Below are 14872 nucleotides of genomic sequence, written 5' to 3'. Positions count from 1 at the left end.
AACTGTAGAACCAAAAAGCCTCACCCAGACAATAGATCAAAGATTTCTCGCGAGTTTGCTTCATAACTTGAAACAAAATCTTTCCCTAGGAAAACTTTGTAGGGGAATTGTTGACCAGTTCGCCTACGGACAAACAATGGAATTACTGTAAAATCACGACGAAGCCAGAGAGTCAGATTGACTGAGGAGTCCACACGCCTTTGTGTTGCGAGTTAGATTTGTTTCAACCAAGTGCCAAGAGTTCGTGCAAGGTGAAATTAAAGCCATAAAACGCCCGCACTGGAACGCAGTAAACGTCACGAAGCTGTGAAGATTAGAACCGCTATTTTGGATCAATAAAATTGGCGTCGGTGAGCGAGGTTTTAAGAGTAAATGTTTTCGGAAGCTCGTATTTTTATTTCATCACCCAGGAATCAGGCTGATTGAAATTTGGATCTTTCAAAGATACGGTAAAAATACATATGAGAACTTTGACTAATTTTGTGAGCTTGACATTCTTCGTGCTCATAAAGAGCTTGTGCGGCGTTTGTAACAACAAAATCAACGCGTTACGAAGAAAATGGAGTGGTGAATGTGCCCGATTCCAAAAACATTCTCAGTCTCACGCAGGGCCGAATCTACCTACTTGCCGCCCATGGGCCGCCTATATTTTGCCGCCCCTTTCTCATTCGTTTTGAAACATCAATAAAAACTATCAAGTGAAAATGCCGGAGGGAGAGGGGTGCATGAGACGCTTGTGTTGGACACATTTTTTTGCGAAAGCCCTGTCAACACCACTAGCAAAAATTCTCGGAACTTTGCGCGAAAGTTCCGTAAACCTATCTCTGCGTGGACAAGGCCTTCTATTTATAAGAAATGAACGAAAAAATTATGAAAGAACAAACATGAATGTGGTTCAATAATTTTAACTTCCACCGCAGCGCCGCGCTGACCGCACTGTGTTTGGCGCAATGCGTGAAGTATTCCTACAGTCTTGTAGGCGCTATTCGTTTCACGCCAACCGCTGCTGAACGCACCGTGTTTGACGCAATGCGTGAAGTATTCATGCAGTCTTGTAGGTGCTATGCGTTACACGTCGACCGCTGCTGACCGCGTTGTGTTTAATGCTATGCGTGAAGTATTCATGCAGTCTTGTAGGCGCTAATATGTGTCACATGCCGACCGCCGCGCCGCGTCGAGGGCTTCTACTTTTCATACAAGGATTTTCTACAAGAATTTTAAGCTGAATAATGGGCATCTAACCATAGATTTCCTTATCAAAAAAACTGATTGTGAGTTATAATGAGAAAGATATTGCGGTTGGCTAGATAAGATATATTTAATGTAAACACTCGGAGATTATTTCCGCCATTGGTTGAAAATTACAACTGTTTTTGTGTGTTTAAAGTGGACACTCTGCGCCGTCATATGAAAAAGAGTCGTTTAAGTATTACATTGCGGAGGAAGCATGGAAAGGGACACATGAAGGAAAAAGAATCATTGCTCTTGCATTGAGCGACGCTCCTATATGGGTTTCGGGTTCTGCCTACTTTCCTAGTTGTAACTACAATGTTACTTTTGTGGTCACAGTTATTTTATTATTTGTTTACAGGCCTTATAAAGCATTTATCAAGCGCAAGGTGCTGTTACAAAGAAAAGGTAGTTCCATTGTTAAAATAATACCCCAAAAATGTTAGGTTCACAACGTTCAGCGTTAGATCCGTTACTAGGATTTTAGAACAGTCGACAGTTATTCCAAAGGCGGATAATGTCATAATCCACTGCTTTTCATTGCAGAGAAAATGCGACTAACCTTTCGTAAAATGTCGCTTTTATAGAGTAGAGACGGAAAGCATTCTTCGTTGAAGGGGAATGCATGGCCCCTCTTCACTACTCTCTTGATAACGGTACCGCATCTTACGATGAAAAATTAACTTACAAGAAAATTATCAGTTTCTTGGGCTGTCACTTTAGAGCCCTTTCATAAAATACGTAACACTGAAAATCGGATGTTTTGACTCTCCTTTCCGCCGTAAAGCACCCATAACACATACTTGCTTCCCCTAAATAATTACGTTATGTCCTGTGCGACCCTATAATTATATATTCCCACTCAAATCAGCGTTTTGATATGTTTTAATGAAAAATTGCGACCTCGCGTCGAATTTTCACCTTAAATTTTCAAAAAAGCAGTGCAACGCACTGATTTCAAAGTTTCGTAACGCAGCCCTGGACTTCTCTTTCCCTCCTATAACACATGTAGCGGGGGCTTAGACATCCCTTCCCCTTCCCATCGAGCGTGATGTATCTTCAGACGCGGATCCAGCAATTTGGCAACACCGGATTTCCTCCATTTAAACCTATGTTAAAAAGCTGATTCTTGTCGGTACTCTTGGCTCCTCCAAAAATCGATACATTTCCATAGGTTTAAATAGAGAAAAGACATCGTTGCCAATTTGCTGGATCCGCCAATGCTTATCTTATGAACACAGAACAAGGCTGTCGCGCTAAGGAAAAACTACGTTTGAGCCTTCAGACGATGCAAAACTTCCCTTAACAAACCACACATTTTAAGAAATTTTTTTTCAAACATAACCTTCCAATTTTTCATGGAATTTGGCCCGTAATTAAATTTAAAAAGTCTGAGAATTCCAAAGAAAGATATTCAAAAGTTTATGCTGGAATAAATACTTTCTGGAGGGAAATTTGGCGACATTTAAATGCTCATACGTGTTTTCCACGGTATTCCAGGATTGCGCGAAAGGTCTAAAACATTTTTGAGGATTGCGAGAAAAAGGCACAAGGATTGCGTGAATAGAAACCTTAACATCTGCGACAGGAATGCGTGAATTTAAAATGAAGTTAATGTAAGGTAGAAGTTTGGCCAAACAGGAAACAGTTGGAAAATAAACGCTTTTGTATGTTAACGCTAGTTTAGGTTAGTTTGTTAACAAGTCATCGATGTCTTACCTTCTGATGATAAATGAAGTGAAAAGATTGAATAATGGTCGTGGGTATAAAGAACTTTCCTAACTTTTCTCGGAAATAATATTTATACGGGAGAAACGAGGCAACATTGGAATGCTCATACGGCGTCGAAACATAACATAGGCCTTTTAAACTATAATATTCGATGCCACGATAATTCTAACGAGAGTTCAAATAATCGCCCCGTACACAGTGCGTTAAACGTATATTAGCGCCTGCAAGACTATAGAAATACTTCACGCATTGCGCCAAACAGTGCGGTAGGTGTCAGGCCTATGTTAGCGCCAACAAGACTGCGTGAATACTTCTCGCATTGCACCAAACGCAGTGCAGACAGTCAATTTACGTGAAACGCATTTTAGCGTCTGCAAGACTGTAGGCATTCTGTAGGACTGCGTGCCATCATTTTTGCCTTTCTGCTCCAGTTTTTCCCATAATTAAGAGGGAAATATGTATCCTCATTGTAACAATTCAGGAACTCTGATGATATTTAATTTTTGGGGTGGTTGTATTAAAGGAAAATAGAACGAACGAAAATATTGCGTCGAAATTTTTGATACAATAGTATCGAATAGTACAATATACATCAATAGTACAATAGTTTTTGAGGTCATTTCGGTAAATTCGCGGAAAGTTTTCAGAAAAACTTTGTGTAGCTTTTCAAAACCATTTATTAAAAATAAAACATAAAAGTGGTGCATAACGTTGCAATCAGAGCTAAAAATACGCTTTCTTTCGGGTGCACCCGTCGGGTCTTGAACCCATTCATCTCTTAAAAAACATGAACATGATTGTTCTACGGTTTTTTACTCATAGTATTCTTCAGTGGCTGTCCCTCGTTCACTTTTTGATTGGCTAAGAAAGTTTTTTGGGCCATTCGTGCTGCGAGGACTGTCCATCGAAGAGAAGCGTGCCTAAGGGTGGAACGAACAGTCTTACGCTTTATAGTTATCTACCACAAACTACCAAGGTTCCCAGATTGACGCTCCCTCGTTGAGTATTGAATATTCTTGCAAATATGTGAGTTTTCAGTGCCAGAAAAATTCGCGCAATCCTATGCATCTCCAAACAGGTAAAAAAGGGGGCATTCGCGCAATCCTATCGCAGCCGTTTTCCTTAGCACGGCAGAATGACTTTTGAGTCTCAAAGGTTCACTGGAAACTGCAAGTACATGCGGCGATGGTGCTAACTTAATTTAGGCGCGGGGAACACAGAGGCGTAGTCTTCCTCATAAATGGTATCCGTATTAGATAGTCTAATGGATCGTATTCGATACATCAAACTTGTATCGATATCGATTGGTTCGACATGTAAACATAGCCTCAAAAGTCAATCGAGTAATCTAAGGGACCGGGTTTCTTGTGATAGATATTTGATTCCTACGAGTGCAATGAATGAAATTGTTATAGGCATTTCTCATTTTCAGTTTTTGTTCCTTAAATCCTAAAGTTTTGGTTTGAGGTTATGTTCTATTGTTTTGAACTAAACGATGCATCGAACCACTATCGAATACGATCCATCCATTTTTAGTCGGCTCCTCGACTGTTAAGTTGGCACTTGGCTGTGCGTAAGCCTCAGCCGGAGCGTACTCCGATGACCCTTTAATCTCTTCCCGATCTCCGCGGCGGCGCACAGTGGATCGAGTCAATAGGGGGTCGGACGAAATTTAGAAACTTTAAAAGCTCATAACTCCGTTTATATAGAGATTCGAGGTTTTCAAAGTGGCTCCATTGGTTTTCTAGTGAAAATTTCTTCTGAAGCACCCTTTAAAATTTTAAATACGACGAAATAAACATCAAAATTTCCAGTTTTAGTCAAAAATTTCATGTGCGACCTCTCCGATTGACTCGATTTTACTGTGCGGCGGCGGCGGCGGCGGCGGCGCTTACGTTCATCCGTCAGAGCAGGGCGCGCGAATAATTAATAAATTGAAAAAATCCTGACGTCCATGCAAGGAATATTAATTTCTAATTTTAACGACCGCTAAACGTCTGCGTTTGTTTTATTGTCCAGCGTCTTGTAATTATCCGTTGCCAAACTGACGAGAGGCTCCAGCAGGCAGATTGTGCAACTTGAGAGTGAATCGCACGAAGTACAAGTAAGGAGAAGAAAGTCCATCGTCTTAACTTCAGAATTGATTTTTTACATTATTTGTTTTTTTGAGGGCAAATGCATAGGCGCCCAGAAGACCGGTGAAATGCACGCTCCAAAAATTCGCAAATTAATGGAGGACAATATGGGCCAGTAGGCAAGGTCTGAAGTGGAAGAAAATGCCACAATTTGTCTTCAAAATCTTACACAGAAAACGATTCACATTGCGGGCAGTTTTGAAATGGACGTATTCCTGCCAAACGGAACTATATGTGCAATAAGACATGAGCCCTGAGAACCATAAGAATATGTGCACAACAGGGCTCCCGTTACGATGCACATAGTTCCGTTTGATAGAAATACGTCCAAATCAACTCCTGAAATCCTGAATACGATATTAATACGTCTTTTCGACACAGATCAAATGGAAATTCGATTACACGAGTGACGTCATTTGTATTTTTACCATTTAACCAGTCTTAATAAAAAACACTTACCTCCTTAGGAGTTGATTTTTAGACTTATTTTGTGTGATTCGTGTCTTTCGTGAAATTTTGAGGAGAAAACACGAAGCGTTGTGTTTTAATTCGTACCTCTAGAAGTCTAGAGACCCATTTTCGCTCCACACAGGAGCATGCAATCCGTGTAAACGGTTGGTTCTCGAACTTTCGCTTTTTTACACCGCACAGTGTCGTATCAGATTCAAGAAGCAGGACAGACTTCAGGGAAATGAAAAAAATGAGTCAGACGTAATCTTCTAGAACTTAATTACCTTAAAATTTCCTTGAGGTCTCCACCAATTCATTTTAATTCCTATGCCAGAGCTTAAGACACATTTCAAAAAAATTCAATTAAATAATGGAGGATTTAATGAATGTCTTGGATTCGTGGCATAATTCTGAGGTGGTGAAACCGAAATGTTCATTTCCAATGTAATAATGTGGCAACGTTACTGCGGTATCTTCTTCTAATACCTTCCTTTGCTTTTTACAGAAGCTATGGTTGTGAAATATACTATGAACCAAATTAGACCGATTTCGGCGTCAAATCCGTTCACCTTAAAAGGGAATGATAGGAATAATTACTGAGACCGTAAGGTGAGTGATTTCTAATAATTATCACGGATATGATTGGAATCTCTTACTTTAGTCGCACATAAAAACCTCCATAATATAAGGGACCTACGACCTTACAGTGTGCTTAGAAGGTAGACAGGCTCAGGACCTCCCATGTAGATTATAATGGTGCTCTGGAGATGTTTACGTAAATTCAATGATCATCCAAATGAAATTTTGTCTTTGGATACCGATTTCTTTGTATCTAAATCCATTTACAGGAAACTCTGCATTTAGTATCTTCGAATCAGTGGAAACCGCTAATCTCGTGTAGGTATAGGTGATACGGATCAGATAGGAGAATAAAAGCAATATAAGTAATTTAATAGGAATTTCAAATATCCATGAATTGAAAAAATATTGATTGTGATGAGGAAGCATATATGCAGGACACTGTAAGTTTTCTTTTTAAAACGAGTTCAAAGACATTCAGGGTATCACTTGACAGATTTCCCGCTTAAATTTATTCTCAGGTCAATGAATTGGATGTACCTATGCTAAACGGCACTGTGTTGTACGCTAACCTTGTGCAGATGCACATAGTTCCTTGTATAGCAAAACTATGTCCAATTATATGACTAATTAGTATTATTCCTTGCAGGAATGTTCATCCGTTGCCAATTAGCTCATTAGAGAGGGGCGAGTATAGATAGTTCCTCTTAAAATTTTGTAATAAAAAAAAATACTTGATAGAAAAATTAAATACAACTTAGATACTGCAGATGAGAATATTGTCGATCCGCTGACTTGAGGGCGTATATCTCTATTTACAAGCGTGAGCACTAAAAAGCATAGAGTTACATGGAAAACAAGGTTCATGTGAAAATCCAAATACGTCCTCTAGCCAGAGGGACGACAATATTCGAAATGATGACTTCAATGAAAAAAGTATATTGATTGCATCATCGGCATTCGTTTATTGAAACACGAATTAATTTCCTCTGAGGGGAGTTTTTTTAGACGATCGCAGAAGAATTAGATACACGTGTTTATAACTCTTCATTCGATTTGATGATTTAGGTACTGGTTTCAAGTAAATCATGAATGGAAGTAACATTTCACTGCCAAAAAAACTTATACCTGCTTCTCCGGGTCAACTATATTCACTCCTTCTTCAAGTAATATTGAGCGATGAGAAATTGTTGGCTGGCTTAGCAAAAATCCAAATCCAGTCTCTCCATGACAGCGTGTAGCAGAAAAGTAAGTCATCTTCTAGGCACTTAGCGATCATAATCGAATGGGTTTCTGTTAGACGGGCGTAAGTCCAAAACCTCATGAGCCCTGACTTTCGTTGCTCACGCAGGACGCTAGGGTTCACGAGCTTTCGAACTTACGTTCCTCTTACATTACCATTCATCGAGTGTCTCAAAGCGTGGGTTCGCGGAGGAATAACTCAACGCGAGGCTATCAAAAATCCTCGGCGTCTCTGGCACTTGACAACATTTTCTTTTCGCAAGAGGGAATATCCGCGAGGATGAATGCGAATAACACAGGAGCATATGAATGTCAAATAAAATAAAATAACTGTTTTATTAATATTGACGAAAGTCTGAAGCCCGGTGACTATACACGAGGATAAATAAGCTGTCGACGCTGTAAACTATGCAGATGCAGTTTTTTCCGTACGTGCGCTAGGAATTATTCAAATTTTTATGCCCCTCGTAATGAGACTGAAATCCATTTCAAGCGGTTTCGTATCGATGAAGGAAAAACTCTCGCTGGCTCTCGAGCCGGCGTGTGCGAGCGATCACGAGCGGGAATTTAAAGAGACGCTTTATGTCCGCACGGGTAAATGTATGTTTAAATTTCAACACTCTTTCACGTTCTGGGCCTCCGTTGCAAACGAGTCTCGCATATTTTTGGACCGGTGCGGTGAGTAATTTTTGCCCAAGTAGAGATCATATCCCAAGTAGCATTTTTCAAACGGAAAAATCGCGATATCGTCATCTTCCGGCCGAAGTATCAAAAGCACCATGCGGTGTTTCTAAATGGTACACGGACTTAATGTCCACTTTTTTTTACGTACACAGACTTTTCGTCCCCAACTTTTACGTCCACAGTTCTGAAGCCCACACTATTGTTAAGTCCATTACTTAAACACCCACTAAGTTAAGTCCACAAATGTAAAGTCCACTAAAATCAAATTCAAGCGTCATATTTTCGTCCGTGTGTAAAATTATATTGACAATATCGAAATGAGAAAATTAAGAGAGAATGAGGTGTTGTTATCGGAACTCATATTTTAAATGAAATGTTAATTTCTTCTTTTGATTCATCTTTTCAAATTGTCTTTGGTAAATACTTGGTTTCATTTCTATCCTTGAAATTTCCGATATGAAATATGCCTTAAATGTACATTCTTTTTTTTTAAATGAAATTGATTTTCCAACCTTTGGACTTCCATCAAACCTTTTCCAAGCAAATGGCATCGATATGAATCTCAATGAGCCGTAGTTGTGATGAAAGAAACTATACAAAAATTAATGAAAGAGGAAAAAACTAAGAAGCACGCATTTTTTTGTTTTTAACTTATTTGTACATCAACCTCCTTTCGTCAAATACGTCCAATTTTGAGCGTTTAGTTGCGCTTACACCACGCTGCAGCACAGTAAAAGCCCAAAACATAAAAAAATAAATTTGAATGCTTTGGAAATCATTAAATTTGACACGGAACCACTATTATATTTACAAAAAACACATTATATTTTCCAGTGGTACATATTTCTTTTTCATCAGTTTAAAGGAATAATCAATGCAGAGAGTGCAAACATTTCAAAATCATGAGTTGAAAAACGCTGACTCCGCGAGTTTAAATATTAGAGCCTAACACAGAGCGGAGCGGCGTGTTACCAGCGTGACACGCGCATAGGCGCCTACAAACCTAACGGGATACTTCACGCATTGCGCAACGCGTGAAGTATCCCGTTAGGTTTGTAGGCGCCTATGCGCGTGTCACGCTGGTTGCCTGCCGCGCCGCAACGCTTTAAGCAACTATTTCGCGTCAGAGGCGTTGCACAGTATCCTACAAGATTGAAGGCGCACGAAATAACTAGTTAAAGAGGACTTTCAATTTTGACTGCATCTGTTACTGAAAAATGTTTAATTTGACATTGGAGCGTTTCCTAGGCTCCCGCTTTGGTTTTCATCTTATCATATCCGTACAGTGTACCATGAACATATGTTGGCGCGTATACGTAGTATACCGCCTTTGCGATCGTTTCGAACCCTGCTCGATACAATAACCGAGTCCCTTAGTTCCTTATACCGAAAAGTGACTACCGCGAACTTCTGAGATTTTCCAAAGCGTGTAAAAAGTTTATTTATCCATCAATAATTATGATTTAAAGTTGTTCCTCATTCTGGGGGTCTCTAGTTTATGTGCAGTGAATACCAAGAGTCTACGTTACTTGGTTTTTTTTAAAAAAAGCCTAAGAATGCGACGCGCTGATTTAAAATATGCATATATAAGAAGAATCAAGCGAATTGATTCGAGGATGGCTGAGCAGGTCGGCACTCTCGGAATGAGAATTTAACTCCTCCGTTTTGTTCAAAACGTTGCTTTGACAGATCTGTAACCTCGGTTATACTTTTCAAAAGTTAGTACCCGTGCTCTGATAGTGCAATCTGTGTAAGTGCAATCTGTGATGAGCCTCGAGACTCATTAGACCATTAGCTAAACGGGGCTCATACAGGAATCCACTTACCCTTCTCTTCCCCACGCTCCTGCTCACTGCGTCGGCGTCTCGACGAACAATAGCTAATGACGGTCGCCAAGCGACGATCCTCAGCCCCTCGCCCAATTACTTACGCTTCATTAACCATTTCACCGTCACGCTAGGATTCGTCCAATTTTCAAAAAAAATTGTTTCGCGAGTTTTTAGCAATTTTTTCCTTCCTTTCCGTTAAAACACGAATTAAAAGAGGTCTCATTCATAAAAATCGGCCAAATAGAAGAGAAGTTACAGTATTCGAAATCCGAAGAAATCAACAAAACTTCTCCAAACAAAAAATAAAATGAAGGGGGAAAAAAAAAATGTATAAATTACAATTTAATATGATTGACCTCAGAATGTGACAAGCAATTCAATTATAAAAAGGAGAAAAAATTGAGTGAAATTACAAAAAATTAGCTTCTTGCACGGGGCTTCCTTGTATGAGTTTTGACCTGAAGACAAGTAAATCCCGTTATATTATTAAAACGAAATTGACTCCATAGTTCAATGCCTTAGTTTCTTGAATACAATTATTTTAAGCACTCGAAAATTTATACCAGCAATTTTACCCATGGGGTGATTTCCTAAGAGCTGATAATATCACGAATTTCTCATAGAGCCCTTCAAAAATGGCTTGCTTTTTGGGCAGCCGATTCGGCCATCAAACCGGAGTTTCAATGGAAGCTGATTACAACACAAATCTCTGAGAAAAATTTCGAGATGAGTATAGGAACGGTTTGTAAATTACGAGGAGATGCGAGCATTCTGTTCAGCATATCGATACATAAGTATTTTCACACGTAGAATTTAATTTTCACGTCAGGGAGTCGACATATTTTGATTTTTTCGATTTTAAACGGAAAATTTATGGTTTTTCGGGATTGAAATTACTAACAATTGTTTCATGAAAAATGAACGCACCCAAAATGACTATAGCATTTTGACTTTCACATACGTGTGTGCACTCACTAAATTGATTGGTAAATTCAAAGAGTGGGTACATCGACCTGGTATATCAAGTTTCTGCGATTTTTTACGGCAAATCGGTAGATTTTCGGGATGTGGATTGCTTACATTCAATTCATGAATGAATAAAGCATGGACATGGTTGAGCTTCTTTGCATAAAAAGGCGTTTAAAATAACAAAATCAAGACATATTTAATACAATTGCATTTATATCGAGTCAATTTCTTTTCAATAATATAACGGGATTTATAATACCGGTGATTTGGGTATTTTAGCCCCAAAATACCTTTAAATCGACTTTATCTTCTAGGAGTTCGACAGAATTTTTCCTTTCTTCGCTTAAATTTTTCCGTAGCACTTTTCTTCAAGAATCTGATAAGATTTTGCTTGAGGCAGATCAAAAAACTTAAATTTGTTCGAATAGCTTTCTAGATTCACAATACACGGTCTCGTGAAGGTGCGTCGTTGACCTTGCAGTGTTGGATCGTGAATTCTCTTGTTGTGCTGCTTGCCTTTTTTGAAATCTCTGTAAATGAAAACTAAAGGGTTTGATATGTGCGAGTTAATGACGCGCCTTATCAACACATTGTGTTGGAGTTATCACTGCTTGTTTTTATCTGCTCTTAGAGTCTGTTCAAAAATCTAAATTTTCGTTTATATTCCTATTTTCAAAATTATCTGTAAAGACGTTAACAGCCTGAGTCGCTGAATGTCTTAAAATTATAATAACTAACTAACTGACTCTTTCATGACTTGATTCATGAATGAAATGTTTTTAAGAATAAGGGTAGTAGTAGTAGTATGCATTTATTTTTGAGGTGCTTCCTGTCATTTAAATGAGAAGAAAAAATGTGGACATAACATAACATGTGGACTTAATAAAGACTACCCACCAGAGGTTCGCCCTGAGCTCCTCACCACTCTAAATTCGGCACTGAATTTGACCCTATCGCATTATTGTCTCCATGATATTTTTGATAGCCCATAAAAAGCTAAACCATTACGACTCTATGCAAAACTATGTAGTCGAACTTTGAGTCACAAGTCCAAGAGGTATGGTTTTTCTATAAGATTCATAGAGTACATAGAATCGTAATAGGTATGGATGGGGAGGGGGGGGCTGGCTCCCCTTTTAGGCATTTCTAGTCACCAAATTTCATCACCCTTGCGCGGTGCCGGTCACTATTTCGATACATTATCGATTGTTTTCTATATATGTCTATCCGGCCATCCCGATTCTATTACTCCATGATCAAACTAAGCTTGATAAATCAATCTGATGAAATTCGACCGATTCCCACGCAGTTTAAAGTTTTCCTGAATCAGTTCTGTCTGTAAAAAAAAGCTTGAAGATAATATTTTGAACATAGCAGTTTTTCTTTTCAATTTTTCCATATATCAAGCAATTTTAAACATTCAAACGATATAAACGAGACGAAGATCTATTTTCCAGCAATTTACGTGCATTAAATGAGGAAAATTCAAAAGTTACGAGTTGCATTGAAAGAGCTGGGTGCAGAGAGGGCATTTCTTGGTTGAGGTGTCTCAGAACTCCGCTTACCTTTCATCCATTTTAATTAAAGCAAATTGTATGGAATTCGTTAAAACTTTTAGTGAATTTTCTTCACGACCTTACAGAGCTGGAAAGGATACATTTAAAAAAATTCATTGTGCCTAAATATATTTCCTCCCTACCATTTCCTCCCTAAATATAAATTTATAGTAAAGGGTTTTGGTCACCGCAACCAAGAAATGTCTTTTCTGCACCCAACGCTTCAATTCTAAAATTTTTAGAATGAGTCATATTAGTATTTTTTCGGAGCCCATTTTAAACCTGGAGCATCATCTAAGCTAATTGAATATGGTTTTCCGTCTCTGTATGAATCCAGAGCGTGCTCTCTCCTCATTGAAAGTTATCGTGCGCTCATTCCTGTATGTGTAGATCAGCGATTTCGATCAGCAATTAAACGCCCTCCTTCAAATGCGAGACATCTGACCAGAATTGCAACTCATTGCGTGACGTCACTGGGCCGAGCATTTGTCTCGCGAATCACTGCAGGGTGCCCCGCTTTGCTGCCTGTTCGGCTCCCGCAGAGAAAAGCCGTACAGGACAAACGTCACGAACTTTGCGCAAACTTGTCAATAATTTCTTTCACGGATTTCTTTCTTCATGTCCCTGTCAGCAAGGCGAATCCGGAGAATGATACATTCTCCTATTTTGACAAAATGCATTTGAATATCGCAGATCTTGGATCGCTAGAGTGACACGCCGCACAGTGGATCAAGTCTGAAGGAGAAACAAATTTGGAAACTTTAAATGCCTTTAACTCCGTTTATACACATTTTTAAGGTTCTAAAAGTGGTTCCATTGGTTTTCTTTCGCAATTTCCTTGCAAGAATACCCCTCGAAATTTAAAAAGTGACGAAATAAACATCAAAATATGCAGTTTGAGTAAAAAATTTCATGTCCTACCTCTCTAATTGACTTGATCCACTGTGCGCCGCCTGTTCGGTCTCTCTCTATTTTCTACCGCATTCCTTGTGATGCTTATTACTCTAACTTTGTATGACAAGACGTCGTTTTCCTCATGAAAGAACGTAACTGCAATTCAATGCTGCCAAATTTCTCCTCGCAAATTGCACTTTTACCAGGAAAATCTAGGACACTTGTAACTGAAAATATCACTTATTTTTCGCCTGATCTCATGCAAAAATCATGAACAATTTCATCAAAAATTAGACAGGTGCACAAACTTGTAAAAAATCGAATTTTTTTAGTAAATTTTGCAACCTCGGAATTGAGTTACGTTCCTTCGTCCGAGGAGCGACGAGGAGAATCTGTGGGAGCCGCCAATGTTCCCACATTGATCGTTATTATCTGTGATGGAGTCAGGCAAAATGTGCCTTAAGGTGGTGACTCAAATTGTTCAGTACAACGAAAAAAACCGGTTTCGGGTTACAAATGGGCCGTGTCAGGCAAAAAGGCATAAAGTCACATCATCCATTCCCACATCTCATCGAGGAATTCCTTTTTTTTTTTACAAGAGAATGGTTGTGCGGATTCTTTGAAAATTTCAGGGAATTTGCTTCATGTCGCAGAGGAAATTCCCTGAAAATTTCAATAGGTAGAATCTACTCATGTAGAAAAATAGATCATACGATGAAATTTGGCAATGGCTGATTTGACCCGGCTGCGCTCTAATTAATTTGGCTTAAATTTTGATGCCAAACACATTTTAATGTTTTCAAGAATATTCAGTCAAAATTTCAAAGCATAATATACGTTTTTTTTGGAACTTATGAGTGTTTAAAGAAAATCTTCCCCAAGAATGACGACAGAGCCGGCTTTTAATAGCGGTTTTCTTGAATTCTACGTTTTTCGCCCTCGAACTTCAAAATTGCTGCCAAAAGGTCAATTTTGGGGTGTTTTTGGATCCTTATAATACAGAATTATTTTCTAAAACCGTGGTGTAGTAAAACCATTTTTCTGTCACCCAAAATACATTTCGTCTGACGTCGACTTCGACTCATCTCTAGGTTTCGTTTTCACAGTGAATATCATTAATATCTCTACTGGTAAAGGTTAAAGCAATTTTTTCTCCTTCGCTTTTTTGACCTTTTTCCCTCCAGAAAAGATTATTTCTTTATTAGAGAGTGGCCAATAAAGTCGGTGATCTGTGAATAAGGAGGGAAGAATGAGTCGCAGAGTATCGTGAATTACAGTAAGCGCAAAGGTGTAAAAAATCAATTCGGTTAACAAAATTGTTTTATTCAGAATTCAGGAAAGTTTAACAAAAGTAAAGCTGCTTATCGTACAACAATTGAGTATGTGAAAAATTATAAAAAAGCTCATTTTTTCTTAAAATAGTTGTAAAATACCTACTATATTTTACATCGATCACATTTAAAATTCAATCAAATGCAAAAACTGTACTCTGAGAGTTCGATGAAGGTAAAATTGTTTATCACATTAAAATTGAGTATTATACAAACTTAAAAATGAAATTCAACTTCATATC

The sequence above is a fragment of the Bemisia tabaci genome, chromosome 3 (assembly GCF_918797505.1).
Source record: "Bemisia tabaci chromosome 3, PGI_BMITA_v3".
In the NCBI taxonomy this organism is placed as follows: Eukaryota; Metazoa; Arthropoda; class Insecta; order Hemiptera; family Aleyrodidae; genus Bemisia; species Bemisia tabaci.
This window is presented reverse-complemented; position numbering follows the sequence as displayed.